General features: G+C 40.1%; 1 protein-coding gene across 2 annotated transcripts in view; it reads right to left on the bottom strand.

The window, feature by feature from the left end:
• Positions 1-16,651, bottom strand: part of TAOK3 (TAO kinase 3) — a 158,161-nt gene extending 141,510 nt beyond the window's left edge. Inside the window, exon 1 of one of the 2 annotated variants that reach the window (XM_080649750.1) lies at positions 16,353-16,651. The gene's annotated coding sequence lies outside the window, so the exon portion shown is untranslated. The remainder of the gene's footprint in view (positions 1-16,352) is intronic. The other variant, XM_080649751.1, reaches the window with a different exon arrangement.
• Between the last annotated feature and the right edge of the window lie 1,294 nt (positions 16,652-17,945).

Genomic DNA, 17,945 nt, shown 5'->3' with positions numbered 1-17,945 from the left:
TAAAACAAAAAGCATGTCCCATACACCAAGAGGTCCTGGGTTCGATTCCAGTGCAGGGAACATACTTAGGCTGTGGTTTTGGTCGCTGGTTGGGGCACATACAAAAGGCACCCAATAAATCTCTCTCTCTCTTTCTCTCTCCCTTCCTCTCTCCAAAATCAATAAACATATCCTCAGTGAAGCTTAAAAAAAAAAAAAAGAATAGGTATTCTGTATACTAGTTTGGGTAATAAAAATAGGGGATGAGTCAGAGACCTTCCTGTGTATTTTTCTGGCATCAGATAGATTGCCAGTGTATTGCATTAGCCAAATAGTTTAATTCTCTACTTATTCATTTTAAAAAAGACATAGTCCTATACAGCACTAGTACAAGGCCTGACACAAGTAGATACTCAGTAAATATTTATTAAATAAATAAATAAAGGTTATGGTATTACTGGCTGCCTCTGCAACCAAGTATCAACACAAAATCCAAAGCATTTACCAGACATTTCCAAATATCCATACTTTTACATATATAAAACATTCTGCATTTTTAAAGTTCTCATTTGGGTGTTCTATATGTTCTTTGGCATCAATACAAAGGAAAACATGTATAAAAAAGGCACAGGGTATTATAAATTGATGCTGCCACTATGGAAAACAGTATGGGGGTTTCTAAAAAAATTAAAAACAGAACTGTCATACAATCCAGTAATTCCACTTCTAGGTATATATCCAAAGAAAATGAAATCACTATCTTGAAAAGATTATCTGAACCTCCATGTTCACTACATCATCCTAATATATAAAAAGCCAGGGGCCGTTACAACCAAACCATATGGATGACCGAACAGCAGGCTGCATGGGGCAACAAGGCCGGCAGGGGGTTAGTGAGGGATGACCAAACGACTGAACAGCAGGTTACATGGGGCGACCAGGCCAGCAGGGCGGGCAGTTGGGGGTGACCAGGCTGGTGGGGGGGGCAGTTAGGGTCAACCAGGCTGGCAGGGGGCCAGTTGGGGGCGACCAGACCAGGAAAGGTGGGCAGATGGGGGCAACCAGGCTGGCAGGGGGGGCAGTAAGAGGTGACTAGGCTGGCAAGGGGGGGCAGTTAGGGGTGACCAGGCTGGAAGGGGGGCAGTAAGGGGCAACCAGGCCAGCAGGGTGGTAGTTGGGGACGACCAGGCCGGTGGGGGGGCACTTGGGGGCGACCAGGCCAGCAGGGGGGGGCAGTTAGGGGTGATCAGGCCAGCAGGCAGAGGTGGTTAGGGATGATCAGGCTGGCAGGGGGGACAGTTAGGGACGATCAGGCAGGCAGGCAGGTGAGCTGTTAGGAGCCAGCGGTCCTGGATTGTGAGAGAGATGTCTGACTGCCGGTTTAGGCCCGATCCCTGGGACATCCCCTGAGGGGTCCCAGTAAATACAATAACCCATTTTACACTTTCTTTACTACTTGAGCCCTATACAGTTAAACCGTTGTAACATTTTGTGCACTGGGCCTCTAGATAATTATAATAGCCAAGGCATGGCAACAGTTTAAGTATCTGTTGATGGATGAATGGATAAAGAAAATGTGATATATAGAAATATAATTACTCAGCCATTAAAAGAAGAAAATCCTACCATTGCAACAACATGGATGGACTTGACAGCATTATATTAAGTGAAATAAGTAAGACAGAGAAAGACAAATACTGTATGATCTTACTTATACATAGAATCTAAAAAAACCCTAATTCATAGATACAAAGAACAAACTAGTGGTTACCAGAGACAGCCAGTGGGTCAAAAGTTAAAAACTTATAGTTATTAAGATAAATAAGTTCAGCACGGTGATTCTACTTAACATTACTGTACTGTGTATTTTTAAGTAGCTAAGATAGTAAATCTTAAAATCCTCATCACAAGGAAAAAGTTTGTAATAATGTGTGGTGTTTGATGTTAACTAAATGTATTGTGGTAATCATTTCACAATATATACATATATCAAATCATTATGCTGTATACTTTAGACAAATACAGTGCTAATGTCAATTATATCTCAATAAAACTGAAAATAAAATAAAGAAGGAAGCATAAAAAGTTTTCATTTGGGTGGCATCAATATAAAGGAAGGCATGTATTATTTCAAAAGAGAAGAGACTGAGAATTAAAGCAATAGACATCCTATTGAAGTATCAAGTATTTTTTTGTTTAAGCTTCTGAGTATATATTCTGCCTGCCTTATATAATTCCTAATAGTTTATTGAGTACAGGAATTATATGTAATTAATTTCAGTATCCTTCACAGAGTCTAACCATAAACATAGTAGGAACTTAATTATACTTAAAATACTTAAAGAATTGGGTATTTCTTGGTTACACAAAATTTATTCATCATATTTGATTTATAGTGTTAAGATAGAAAGTTGTTAATATCAAACTAAACCGCTCCAAGTCAAGCTGGCTATATCATTTTAAGAAAGGAAACAAAATTATATAAATAGATACACACATGTATACATACTTTCTCATAAAGCAAACATGCCAATCTTAATCAGTTACAAAATTGTCTTTATTTGTCTCTTGCTGTTCTGTAAATGAGGTGACAGACCTGACCCAAACTGGAAATATATTCAGGTCCCTTCAATATTAGTAGGATTGTTGACTTTACTTTAGAAAGGTATATTGAAGTAGATTGACTTTCTTTTCTTTTCCTTCAAATCAAAATCAGGTAACTCAGCTTTTTGCTAGAAACTGTGAAAGTTTTAATGGCAAGATATGGTCCTTGTATTCAAAAGGTTTACATCATTAGTGAAAACAGAACAGTGAATAATGAAAGATACAATGCACATTTTTGTTCACTGGTTTGCTAATTTAAAAGTCACCTGGATGTTTGCACAAAACATCAAGAGCTGAAATGGTCAGGAAAAGCTGTAGACAGGAAGTACATTTTACATAGGTCTTGAAGACAAGGTAAAATCTGAGTAGGCAGAGAAGGGAGGAAGGCTTTCTGAGTGAAGTAAATAACGGTACCAGAAATGCAGACTTGAATGAATATGGTGTGTTTGAGAGACAGGTCGACTTTAAAGAGCAGAAAGAATGGGCCAAAGGAAATAAGAAATGAAGCTGGATAGTAGTGTGGGGGTTAGTAATGGCATTGAAAGGCAGGCAAAAGAGATTAGATTTAATGTAGTGGAGAAAACAGGGAAGCAATGAAGCTTTCTGAAAGGGAGTGAATGCTGGAAGCAGTAGCATTTAAAGGTTAATCAGGATGAGTTGGGGAAAAACAGGTGGAAACGAAGGAAGGCAGTTGTAGTAATCCAGGAACGAGGCAATAAGGGTCTGCATAGGATTGGTGCACAGAGATACAGTGTATTTTAGTGGCAATCTGATGGCCTTTGTGACTGTAAAATTAGGGTGTACCAGCAACAAGGATGAAACATAGACTAATCCAGAGGTTGCCTACTAGGTAAAGGGGTTTTACTACAGATTAATAAGAACTGAAAATTTCAAAAACATTCACAAAACATTTTTTGTTTAGTTAATTTAAGGCAGGCTCCCCCAAATTTCACATCTGCTTTCCTAACTCAGCCCCATGAAAATCTGCTCATGTAAAAATTAGTTGTTTTCAATATATAAACAAAATTAGCTGACCCATTACAGGATATGAACCCCCCCCCCCCGGGACTAAGATCATGAAAACAGAAAAATATTCTTCTTTATACTCAAATATATATTCTTTATTGCCTGGTTCCACAGGGGGGAAAAGTCATCTCCCAAAAAATCCAACTTTTTTTTTTAGCTGACCTAAAATTTTGAGAGATAGTCCTGACTATATCTGATAGTGATCCAGTCAGAAGAAAACAAACTCTATTAGAAAATGAATTAAGAAATCAGCACTTTGCCATCTTGCTTTCCAGAGTTGTGCTATCAAATTGGGAGGAAATGCTCTGAAGTGAAAAACAAAGAGAAGAACATTAGTCAATCCATCCTATGTCCCCTCTCCCTTTAGAATGAGTAGTAAGTATGTAATGTGGTAAGGGGAGTGCTCCCATGGTACTTTCTAAATACTTCTATTATTTTAACACCAATTCTATTATTTATACATGATTGTGTTATGGTTTTACATCTCTTCCCCTGGTCATTTTCTGGTAGAGCTGTAAGAACTGAAATGTCCAAAAATAGCAAAAATAAACACATCACTCACTGAACTCTTCTTTTACAATGTGTGACCAAACTTGTGCTTTTCACACATAATCTCATTTAACCCTCACAACAATCTTGTGAGTTAGGTACTATGATTATGCCCATTTTACCGTTGAAGAAACTGAGGCTTGGCGAGTTAAGGGATTTGTACAAGACTGCAAAGCTAGTGAGCTAGTAAGTGCCAGACAGGTCCACCTAACTTGCTCTGGTTAATCATTAGTTTATACTGCCCATCCCAAACATATGCAAACCAAGATGAAAAGGAAGAGAGATAAGGGACCTGGACCTTCTCCTCACAATGTGAAAGAGTAAGGGGGAGCATAAACTGTAAGAACTGTGTCAGTGATACAAACAGGTAGATGGCATGATTCACTTCTAATCTTTCCGTACAGTACTAAAAACACTGTGCTCTGTCTGTGAAGGAGAATGAGCCATTGCTATGAAATGAGAATTAACTGTCCCCTTGTATATAGGACCTTGACATTACATTACTATTTGATGGTATTGACAGGATCTCAATTTGCTCACATTTTAAAAAATGCTCTTTCTTAGATCAGCCAGGTCAAGACTAACTAGGCTGGCTGGTGACATCAAATGCTTAATTTTCTTAGTAGAATATCCAATGATCTGAACAACCTATATAACTCCTACCAGTGACCCTGAAACAGAAATAAGCTCTTAAATATATTTCTCAGTACTAAAATACATTCATAAGACACTTTCAAAAATAACTGTCCACTGTAATTCCCTCCTTATGCATCTGGACAGAGACATCATATTTCCTCCACAAAGCTTCCTTTTCTGTTGCAACAGTAAGAATCCAATTTCAAACTGAACCAAAACAATTGAGAATTTCAAACTCCTTCACAAGACATGATTATTTTTATTAGTTATTTTATGTAAATTTTCTAAATATGATGGGACACTTTAAATTTTAATTCTGTAATGTTTTAAACTAGAAAATAAAGCAATTATAGTTTAAAGTTCTGTCTTTCCTCACCCCTCTTTTTTCTGCTAACACATGGTCTTCCACAAAAGAATCAATATGATCTTTGCAGACCATAGAAAAGAAGTATGGCCATGGGAAACTAAAGAATAGAACATTAAATACAAGTCAAGTAATTCTGAAGTTTAAAATTTGTCATCTATGAAACCAGCAAACAGTTTGTTGTACAATTGGTTCAGTTATAACTGGTTAAATAAACATCCTATTATAGGATGCAGTTGGTAACTTCCACTTTTCCTCCAACTAGTGGTGTTCTGGCAGGCAGCCATATAATCTGCAATAATCTGTCACTGCTCTGAAGCCCCACCCACTTCCTCTGCCCCCTCCCGTTCAAACTATGACTGGGATACATCTGGTGTGCTAATATAAGTCAGACAATCATAAAAGGCCTCTCTATCTATAAAAACTAAAATTTGCATAATTTGTACTTTTAATTATTTAACATTCATAAATCTTAAGAAAAAAATACACTATATGATATCACATTTCAAAGATTATTTGAACGTTTTCATTTCCTTTTTTTAATGCATTAGAAAGAATAGAGGCCCCAAATTAGTACTATCCACTGCAATGCTTCTTGAATAAAAATGTGTCCTAGGTACAATTACAACACTTTCATTTACACACCTAACATGTAACATATTAGGAGTTTGGAAGTCAGGGTTACACACATTTCATTTAAACCTTGTTTCAAGAGCCTAGTTGGTGAAGAAACTATTAGGCTAGCTTTCCTGGTTTATAAAATATTTTGCATTAACTTTAACATACTAACTATGAAGTGTTAAATGAAGAAACACTACTTTCCTACTTCATATAATCCCATTGTGTTTCGAGTAGTCCCATAAATTATTATTTTATGGATAAGATTTTTTATTTTATTTTAATAGGTAACTAACTTTACTAGTATGTACTAAAACAAAGAAGTTTCAAAGTAAACGTGACCAAATCTTCTGACTTTTCTGTCTCTGTATTTGGCATTACGTTCAAGAAATTACTCAGCTCTCTCTCCTATTTTCCCTTTTGTAAAAGAAGAAAAATAGGAGTGGCTTTATTATTTTTTAAGATCTCTAGAATGAATAGTATGCCATTTGAGTAGTATAATTTTGAAATATTTTTACAGTAACAACATATTCATTAGAATAAACTGCATTCATTTAATAAACATGGCCTTTAGTATTTAAAAAAATTTAAAGACTCCTGACAAGACTTTGATATTTTATTTGCAGCTCAGTGCTTACCTTACTTATCCAGGAGAAAGAAAGAAAAGAAAAAAAATAAAACAATTTTTGAAAAATAATTCCCACTATTATTTATTTGCAGAATATCAAACTACAAATTAAAATAAATAGAGCATATGAATCCTGTGACTTTTGAGGTTGATTACTCTCAGCTGGACTTTGAGCTAAGGCCATAAATATTCACATGAAGTTCTACAAAGAGTTTCTTAGCAATATTTAGACATTATCTATATTTATAATAAGACACTAAATACAAAACACCAAGATTACAGTAGATCTCAAATACATGACCTACATTTCCAACCCAACATACAAAAAACTTTTAAAAATTCTTTATTTAGCTACAGCAATAAGATTGCCTCAGAGGTAGCTTTCTTTAAAAGCTGCCTCTTAATCACTTAGGAAAGATAAAACTGAACTCAAGTTGTAAGATCGGCACCACGCTATCAGCTCCTTCATCCAGAGAAAGGAAGTTATTATAAAACAGTTTTATAAATGAGGCTTAAAAAGAGTACTTCCTGGTCGGACAGTTAACGGCAACAGCATTTTATATAGCTTTACATTTCGACATTTTGAAAAGAACTTTCTAAAAACTTTTCCTGAATTTCCCCTCCCAGTTTCTACAAAAGAGGAAAACTTGCTCAAGCTAAAAAAATCTTACGTAAAAATCTACGAAATTCTACCAATGCCTACCATTATGGAATCATGGAAGTATAAGAACTGATTATTATTGATAATAATATCAGCTTAAGTTTTAATTTTACATTTATTTTGCCTTTATGCACCCTCCTTGCCCCTCACCCTGTGTCAGAATGAGGTTTCTCAGGACACGTTAGAAGGTAAAAGGAAGAACTTAAAGGAGGGCAACTTACCAAATACTTGATAATGAAGAAAATGCAAATAACTCACATTTTAATTTTCAAATTTAAAGTTAATTAATTCTCTTTTAAACTTATATGCATATAAATTAAAAAACCTAATACAATCCTAGTAAGGAACTGCAGATGAAAGCAGCGTGACCGGAGCACTGCACATTACTATCTGTACTGCAGGCTTAAGTACTTCCTGTTACAACTCCCATTGGCTCACATAGGTACAAGTGCCTATGGGTGTTGCCAATTTACTCCTCCTTTTGTAAGTGAACCACTAAAGGAGATTTCAGGTTGGCACAATCAATGCTAATAACTATTAGGGCAGAACTATCTTGGGCTAATACCAAGAACCTCCCAAACTAGGTTAATTGTGAATTAATAATTACCTAATTCAAAAGGGCAGGAGAAAATTTACTTCAACAGACTTTTCACTATTTTTCTAAGAATGTATGTGACTTCACTCATCAAATATGTATTAATTACTTTCGCAAAGCATTGTTCTAGGCACTAGGACCAGAGTAATGAACAAAACAAAGTCCCTGTGGTCATTCATATCCTATCTAGCAGACCTTTGACAATTTCATATATGTATAATGAGAAAACTTCCATAAAGGTAGAGACTAAAGAAATGTGTATGGGAATTTGGAAAGTCAATTGTAGTACCCACTACTAAAAAGCACTGTAATTAAGGCAACCACCTTAAACCTAAAAGAACTTTTCCAGAACCTGGTACATAAAAGTAGGAGTTTTTATGTTTTTAATGTTTCAAAAAGACCATGTTGGAGGCAACGACATATGTTCCAGCAGGGAAAAGGAAAAACTTCTCACCATGAGTCACCAGTGACTAAGTTCTTTTAATTCAGGCTTAAAACACATTTCAAAACCAATTACTTGTACATGCAGAAAACTGATAACCCCAAATTAACCCCAGAAGCTTGATTTGACCAATTTTCAGGGTTAATATCAGCATCTAAGAAAAACCAGTGAAGTGCTTTGAATGGGATAATGCCTCTCCACTGAATTTTATTGTAATTTTGGTAGCCTTAGTCTTTAATGCCTAACGGTCAAATCAGCAAGCTTCCATTAGATTTTGTTACAATGAACAGTTTTCTTAGATTTTAGCCAGAGTGAGACACAATCATCTTTGGATAGATATATGGTGTGGTAGTAGGTATGGCTTTTATTTGCATTCAAGAAAACAAAAACATAATCGAGAGTAAAATGTACAGAGAAATTCTACTCTTCCGATTCTTCTATACTTTACCTTCTTAGGCTTTTACTCCCTTATGTTTAAAATAAAATCTTTTTAGCCAACACATTGGAGAAATTCCAAAAGCCAAATTTATCTAGTCATTCAACAAATATTTATTGAGCACCTACTACATGTTAGGCACTGTTCTATGAGTTGGGGATACAGCAAAGAATAACACAAAAGATCTCTGCTTTCATAAATCCTAAATTCTAATACAGGGATTTAAGACAAACAAATAAATAAAATATAAAATAACTGTATGTCAGAAGGCTGTAAGCACTATGGAAAAGATTACAAAGTGAAAGATAGAAATAATAATGTTTATTTGTTCACAGTTCCAAATTGCTTATAACACAAAGAAACTTGGCTTTGAAGAACAGAGTGTTAGAGCTCTCCCAGACTCTACCTCTAACTCAAGGGAACAACCACATTCTGTTGCAAATAACAGAGAATCTTATTTCATTTGTTGCTAATACCTAGTGAAAGGAAAACAAACTTCCAAAACTCTGAAGTTAGAAGCCATTCCTTACTGATAAACCCATCATATAATGAAACAAAACCAATCCCAAACACTCAAAGTCAAGGGTCACTTTAGGAAATATCATTCTGTATACTAACATACAAATATCCATATACTTGCTACCACTGGCGTCGAATTTGCCAACTGTGTGGTTCAGAAGTGAATTCTTTATTTTAGAACTAGAGGCCCGGTGCATGAAATTCATGCGGGGGGGGGGGCTGTCCCTCAGCCCAGCCTGCACCCTCTCCAATCTGGGACCCCTCGAGGGATGTCCGACTGCCTGTTTAGGCCCGATCCCTCTCACAATCCAGGATTGCTGGCTCCCAACTGCTCGCCTGCCTGCCTTCCTGATTGCCCCTAATTGCTTCTGCCTGCTAGGCTGATCACCCCCTAACCCAGCCGTGGGCAAACTACGGCCCGCGGGCCGGATCCGGCCCTTTCGGCTGTTCTATCCGGCCCGCGGAGCCGAAAGAGCGGAGGGTTCTCTTGCTCTCCCCTCCGCTCCTTTACTTTGAATTTATATTAGTTCACACAAACACTCCATCCATGCTTTTGTTCCGGACCTCCGGTCCAGTTTAAGAACCCATTGTGGCCCTCGAGTCAAAAAGTTTGCCCACCCCTGCCCTAACCACTCCCCTGCCAGCCTGATTGATGCCTAACTGCTCCCCTGCCAGCCTGTTTGCCCCTAACTGCCCTCCCCTGCAGGCCTGGTCTCTCCCAACTGCCCTCCCCTGCTGGCCATCTTGTGGTGGCCATCTTGTGTCCACATGGGGACAGGATCTTTAACCACATGGGGCAGCCATCTTGTGCGTTGGAGTGATGGTCAATCTGCATATTACTCTTTTATTAGATAGGATTATCCCTGTTATCTGTACTAGCAGCAATAATTATACTGACATGTTATCTTTGAATCTAAAATAAGTATTTACATTTAATACAATTCAACAAATATTAATTGAGCAGATACTAGCTGCAAGATACTTGGTTAGATGTATAAGGCACTGTCCTTTTAAAACCAAGAAGACGGAATCTAGGAAGGATAAGTCAAGCACAAACCCTACAATGTAATGTCAGAGAGAATCTGAATGTAATAAAAAAAAGGTACAAAAATAAGTACTTAGGGAATCCAAAGGAGTGGCAAGGAGGATGATCAGAGAAGGGCTCTTGAAAGATGACATTGGAGTCTAAAAAATGAGGAACAGAAGGCATTCCAGGGGGAAATATGGCAGGAACAAAGAAAGACCGAAGGTGGCAAATAAGTAAGTGCTTGGCCAGTAAGCAGGCCAGTCTGGTTGGAGGGTTGATACAGATTATGGGGTAATAGGAACCTAAAAACAGGTGGATAAATCTGTAATGAATTCAGTAGGCCATGGGAATAATTGAAGTTCTAAACATGGGAGTGACAAATTCAGAGTTGTACTTTAGGGTGAATAAGAGAGCAACGACATGTAGGAAAGATGAAAAAGAGGAGGCCGAAAAATTGTCACAGTACTTCTTCCCTAGCACCTCCTTAGCTCTTCCTTGGACCATTGAGAGGTATAAAGGAGAAAGTATACTAAGTTGAAAAACCAGATCTACATCACAGCGGTCCATGCCATTATCTGCATGACCTTGGGAAGTCACTTACCCTCACCGTCTCAATTTCCTTATGTGTGAGTCTACCAATTACAATTTATTTTTGGAGTCATGAGCTATAAATTTCAGCAAATGATTAGATACTGGGAATGGAACAAAAACAACAATAAAAACTTCAAGTGATTAAAACAATAAGCAGCTACCATTTATTGAACACTTTCTACGTGTTTGTCACTATGCTTGGCACTTTATATAAATGCTTTATTTATTCCTTAGAAGAATCCCATGATGTATGTATTCTTTTTTAAAAAATATATTTTATTGATTTTTTACAGAGAGGAAGAGAGAGGGATAGAGAGTTAGAAACATCGATGAGAGAGAAACATCGATCAGCTGCCTCCTGCACACCCGCTACTGGGGATGTGCCTGTAACCAAGGTACATGCCCTTGACTAGAACCGAACCTGGGCCAATGCTCTATCCACTAAGCCGAACCAGTTAGGGCTGATGTATGTATTCTTATTTTACAAATGAGAGAACTTTAAGACTTAACTAACTTACCTAGTGCCAGCCAAACTTATAGTGACAAAGCCAAAGGTATCTCTGAGGTATAAGGCTCTTTCTCCTTCCAACATAGCATTCTGTTTCTTATATGGTAGATAAATAAGGCTAACATTTGTTCTTGTGTTCCAAACAAATCACTGTCTCTTTTACTCCCCTTCTGATATACGAAAAGGTCTCAATGAGAACAAGAAACGAAGTGTGGACATAAATATAATCTACTTATTTGTTGATCATTGATTCATTCACTCATTCAATTCTCATTTATTGAGCATCTTTGTACCTGGCACTATACCTGGATCCAAAGCTAAATAAGACCCACCTCTGCCCTCAAAGTGCTTTTAAGCTAGTAAAAGGCAAACACATGTGAACTTGGAAATGGTAATACAATGAAAGAAGAGGATTTTTTTGCACAAGAGACTATGGAGCATAAAGGTACATGAAGCAAAATATTGCAATTTTGTATTTCAGCTATTAAACCTTGACCTAGAATACTTAAAATTATATATTTATGTGGTTTTTGCAAATATTTGTGTATTTTAACATACACACCCTTGAAAAAGTAAAGGTTAATATTCACAACAGAAGGACAATTAGCCATGAACTATGATTCTGTTTTTGTGTGTCTACTGCCAAGACTAGGTGATTAGTTTACTTAAGAAAGCATTCTGTGTGTGTGGCGGGGGGCGCCAATAGGGGAAAAAGGAGACATATATAAATCTTTAGACAATAAATTAAAAAAAGAAAAAAATCATTTTGAAAGTCATAATAAAAAGTAAACTGTAATAAAAAAAAGAAAGCATTCTGCCTTGATTAGTGCCATTTATTGTAATGGGTAAATAAAATGTATTTGAACTGTCTAGCCTTGATTGCCATGAATATAAGCCAGTGTCATCAGATAGAAAGTGAAACATACTCCATAAAAATAAATATATACCATGTGAGCCCTTGTTTGATCTGGAAATAAGTTATTCCACTGTCTGTCAAAAATAGTACTCTTCCAATGAGTACTTTGATAACTGACTAATTAAATATTAAGCATAACAAAACATACAATGCTAGGTTGATTTTGCTATCCATCATTTCACTGAGGCCAGAGGTGAAGTGGAAGGGCCCCAAACACTAGACTCCAGCTTGCAGATTCAATTCTCTGAGCTAAAGACATGTGGGCCACATCTCTTTGTTTAATGGGAGTAGGTTTTCCTAGGTATAAAATGTACATTCCAAGGCATCTTATTTTTCTCACTCACTTTGGGGATGAAAAATGTGTGTTTGTGAGATAGCTGACAATTGTTACAAGACTGTTCTGTGTTAACAAATCAAGAAACTGATCCTTCTGTCCTTCTGTTGTAATACAGAAATAACTTAGACTTTAAATATAGTTCAATGTCTCTAACAAATCTTGAGTCAGAAAATATACATTATGGCCCAGCCGGGTGTGGCTCAGTGGTTGAGCATCGACCTATGAACCAGGAGGTCGAGGTTCAATTCCTGGTCAGGGTACATGCCCAGGTTGCAGGCTCAATCTCAGCGTGGGGCGTGCAGGAGGCAGCTGATCAATGACTCTCTCTCATCACTGATGTTTCTATCTCTCTCTCCCTCCCTCTCTGAAATCAATAAAAATATATTTAAAAAAATATATACATTATGTTGATTTATAAAGTGTTTAGGTAACTTTAACAACATAGTATAGCTAGAATGATAAAATTTATCAATTTAATTCCTACTGGTTATCATAAAAATTTGAAATAGTTATTGTTTTTAATTAGGGGCCCATAGCTTAGAAATTAGTTAGATCACATTTTGGCCTATAAATAAACATATCTAATCTATAATTATAGTTAGATATCACTTATTATTTTTTACTAAGCTGGTCTAAGAAACAGTAACAAAATTTTAATATATCCTCATAAATAACAAAGCAACCAATAAAATGGCTAAATAATTACAAACTAAACTCCCTATGGTGAAATGCAATTAATTGTACAATAGTCTGCAACTCAAAACTACTCATTCAAAACTGTTCTCTGATTGACAAAAATCTCTCATTGGAGAAAGAAAAGAAATCTGAAAATGTCTTCTGAGGCGAGTCACACATCACTTTTAGATGGAAACTTTCTGTCTGTTTTCCTTTTTGGAGGAAGGAAGAAACAAAGAGTGTAGGAAAAGATTATAAAGAGGCTTTTTAACAAAAAAGACTCTAAAGTAAAAGTACCAATAGTAGTTTTCATTCATTCTCCTATACTACTTGAAACCAAGTTTGAACACTGGCAAGCAATGAGAACTTTTATTCAAGTTGGCTTAAACATTAAACTAAATTAGATATCAAGGTAGACTCTGAGATTACAATGGTTTAACTGTATAGGGCTCAAGTAGTAAAGAAAGTGTGAAATGGGTTATTGTATTTACTGGGCAGTACTTGCATCCTGCTACACTAATAGTTAAAGAACTACAAAGTGAAAAGAACTTGCATCCTATGGCTGCTGTAACCATTCATCTGGAAGGCTCCTTAATCTCTACTTTGGATTATATTTTTTCATGGAAAAGAAACAGTTTAAATGAACATGTGTGTAATAAATCACATATTATAGTTCTCCTAGTGTTTTATTTTGTGTAACAAATGAAAATAAATTCCCACAGAATTCCTACCTTCCTCTTCTCCGCCTCTCCTCTAGGAATAAACAGTTATTGTAGGCCCCTCCTATCACTAAAAATTCTATTACAATGAATCTCTCTTCAACATCTCTGGATCAATATCATAACGTAATGTGGTTGAAATGACTGCTTTAGTAATCACTCAGGGGAGTATCAGAACAGTTTATTTTGTTACAAGGAAATAAATTTAATATTTTATCTTAAGGAACTACAATCTGTACGAGTCAGAGATGAGCTAACAAGTATGATGAAAGAGCTTATCTGCTTAAACAGTTCTATTACTTTGTAGAATTACTGGTACTGAGATTCCCAGTCCTTCTACAGACCATTTCTAATGTTACATGCACTACACAGTGAATATATGCCCCTTGCACATAACCTCTTCTGCTAACTGACTTTTTTTCACTTGAATTCTCCCCAGGGTTCTTGAAAAATAAATTTAATGTGAAAAAATTACACTTAATACATCTTAAATAAATGATAGTTGTCTCATATTTAAAATTTGTATGTGCCGTTGTTTTTCCTTATCTCCATGACTTCTATTTCTTAGAGGAGGACTTCTTTTCTGGTTGGTGGATTTTTCATAACCACATCAAGTTCCACACTTTCTGAAGCCAGATAAGAAGTGTTCTGTGTCAGCTAATATCAAATAAAATCCCCAAGTGGCACATGTCCTCTAATATCACCCTGACGAAGATGACTTGTGGAATTTTTGTCTTGGCTTTGAAAAAAAGCAGTTCTATGTGTAAGTGTTCTACATGATGTCTCTGGGAAGCAAAGGCAGTATGTCTCTCTTCCTCTTAGTTGAAGCTACCCATTACAAAACATGGGCAAAGGTTTCTAATAACACACACTGTCAACCTGAAACAGAGAAGATATCTAAATATCTGTGACATGATCTCGTCATTACATTCACCATTATTTCCCCAATACCATCAACTTCTAAATCTGCTTCTATAAAAAGAAAGAAAGCCGTTGCAAAGAGAAGGGGTCCGGAGAAGCAACACACAGGGAAAAAGAGGTGAAAAAATTCACTGGCAAAACTGCTGACCACAATGCTAACTGAGCCTGTCCATCCCAGAGAACCTGCCAGGCAGCCAGGCAGCATCAACAGATGCTAAGCACTGTGACCCCCAGCCTGGTCATTAGTTTAATTTCCACATCCCTCCAAGTAGGCGTCGGCCCCCCAGTCCCCACCCCCTATTGCTTTCCTCTTTTGGTTTTAGCATCTCAATAGAGACACACACTCGCCTCCCACCAGGGCACAGTCTCTGGGTTGAACAGGCTGGTCTCTCTCCTCGGCTGGCCCAGGAAGGACGCCTGAAGCTCAGTGCTGGCAGCTTTAAGGAAGCGAAGACTAACTGGAAAGCGCTGTCACTGGAGCAACACCAGGGGCTCTTTTCCACAGCAGTCTGACCTTCCAACTGCCTCCATCGCACCAAAGCTCAGCCTCACACTTCAGGCACGTCCCCGTCCCTCTGCCCGGTAGGCACTGAGGCTGAGGGGCTTGCCCAATCTGAAAAGTTTCTCAGGTCCTTGTTGACCCACAAGGAACCATACAGGGTCCATCAAAATAAACATCCCCACCAACCCCACACAAGGGTCTCCAACAGGATCGCGCTCCCCTGCAGCTGGACTGGGACGGGCGGGAGCAGCCCACGAAGCCCTCACTTCCCGGGCAGCCACGCCCAAGTCCAGGGAATGAATGGAAGGGCGTCCCTCGCAACGTCCCAGACCTCGGGGCTCCTGCCAGACCCTCCCGCCCGTGCGCGCTCCTTAGATGTTTCATTACATAATCCCTGTTCCACCGAGTCCCCCACGGAGCCCCCCACACGACCCTCGGGAAGAGGTGCTGGCAGCGGACCCTGCGCGCAGCACGGTCCCCTCTTCCCTGCACAGCGGCGGCTCCCACGCGCCGCGCCGCGACCCCGACCCCGGCTCCCTCCCTCTCCCGCGCGGCCCCAGCGTGCTCCGGCCCCTCTCGGCCCCCCACCCCTCAGGCCAGCTGGCCCGGTCCCTCTCGGGGGCCTAACCCCCACGCTCTGCTGGGCCTCTCGAGGTCCCCTTCGCTCTCAGACCCGCCATCCCGACCCCATCAGACCTGCAGTCCCAGCCTCCCTCAGGGACCTCCCTCCACTCGCGGTCCCACCCCTCGCGGGGACCCTCCCTCACACCTGTCCCGGCCCCTTGCGCGAACTCCCCTCACACCCGCGGTCCCGTTCCCTCTCGGGTCCCTTCTCTTCAGACCCGCGGTCCCGCTCCCTCTCGGGGTCCCCTCTTTTCAGACCCGCTGTTCCGGACCCTCGCGGGGTACCCCTCAGACTCACGTTCCCTGTCCCGCTTAGGATCCCCCCTTAGACCCTCTTGGGGTTTGTTCTCCACAGTCCGGACTGTCAAACCCGCTCCAGAACTCCCCTCACTCGGGTCCTCACCGACCTCGTCCCGCCCAGGGTCCCCTCGCCGAGGCTCCCGCTGTCACAGCCCCGCGCCCCGGGTGCGCTCACCTCAGACCTGCTGTCACCACCCGGCCCGGCGTCGCCGCCGCCGCTTCCTCTCCCACACTTGTTCCCCAGTCGCTCTTCTGCCGCTTGTCCCCTGGAGGGCCCCTGAGTCCCGTTGCTGAGTGCAGGGGCCGGCCGCGCGGAGCCTCCGTCCGCGGTCTCTGCGTCGCGTCCCACTTACTCCCGCAGGACCCTGCCGCCGCCGCTGCCGCCGGGCGCCACACGGACCCTCCCGCAGCCGCCGCCGCTGCTGCTGTCCGAGGTGCGGCTCTTGCCAGGGGTGGCCAATCGCACCCGACTGCGCCGAGCGTGCTCCGCCCCGCGGGCTCAGTCCGCCCGCCCTCCGCCCCCAGACCACGCCCCTAGCTCGACTCTGATAGGCTCTCTACTGACCTTCCTTGATCGCAGGGCACAGGCCTGGGCCCGGATATAGGTACTTGATTGGAGGTGCCTGAGAAGCCGAGCGGTCGATGGCGCCTGCGGATTGGTGGAGTTGACGGCGGGGCAGAATGAGGCGGGGCGGGGTTTCTTTGGACGCGGAAGACCCTGCAACTTCACTCACCCACGGGCCCGCCTGGGGTGCGGTCATTTTTGTTTGTGCAGCGCTGCGGTCAAAGTTCACGGCACTCCTCCCAGCGCCTTTACTTTTCTTGGGAGACTCCCAGAGGCCAAGGCCCCCTGGGACTCCCCTGGACCACCCTGCTAGAGCCATTGAGGAGGACCCCATTCTTCCGCTAGACCTTGCACAGCCTTCAGAGTAATTCTGCCGGAAATTAATGTAGTGGTTTTTTTTTTTTTTTTTCCACTCAGGACTTGTAAATATTTCCTGGATTTAAACTTTTTTTTTTTTTGCATTTTTGTCAAGGGAATTGCTCTACCTTGTATTGCGTTCAACAGACGTCAACTTAATGCTCTTGGAAAAAGAAATCTAAATACTAGATGCGTGCTCTGCACAACTAAATGTTCAACACTGATGGGGCACATTTTGATAGGTACAAGGACAAAACTTTAGAAATAATCAGTTTGTGGGTTTTGATAATCATTATATAGGCAGAACAGGAACTGTACAGGGGAAACCCTGTTAGCTTTAGCAAGGTTTCAGCATGCTCTTTTTCAGGGCCACATGGTTTAATGGTTCTGTGTGAACTAATGGCCAAAGTATATTAAACTTTGACCCAAGTGCAACCTGTGATACCAGAGACCCATCTTGACCCACGGTGAAAGATGGTGCCTTCCAGGGGTGAAAGTGCATGATGTTACACAGAGCCATTCTTTCTATTTTTGTGAAATTGTCTATGTTGACTAAATAATACAGGAAACTGAAAACTACTCTCACCCCAAAGTTTATGGAGTTTGACAATTCAGTGTTTATGAAGAAATGGTTTCATTTCAGAAATACAATTTGATCCTAAGCCTTGTCAGATGTGTATGTAGGACTTCACTCTCAGGAAACTCTACCATTAACTTTTTGTGTTAGCTCCCACTGACAAATTTGTGTTCTAAACACTATATTTTCCCTAGTGTTTTAAAATTACGCCCCATTCCAATTACGATGCTCCCCTTTTATGTTTAAATTTGAGTGTTATGGTATGCAGA

Source organism: Plecotus auritus, assembly GCF_963455305.1.
Source record: "Plecotus auritus genome assembly, chromosome: 13".
Lineage (NCBI taxonomy): Eukaryota > Metazoa > Chordata > Mammalia > Chiroptera > Vespertilionidae > Plecotus > Plecotus auritus.
This window is presented reverse-complemented; position numbering and strand designations above follow the sequence as displayed.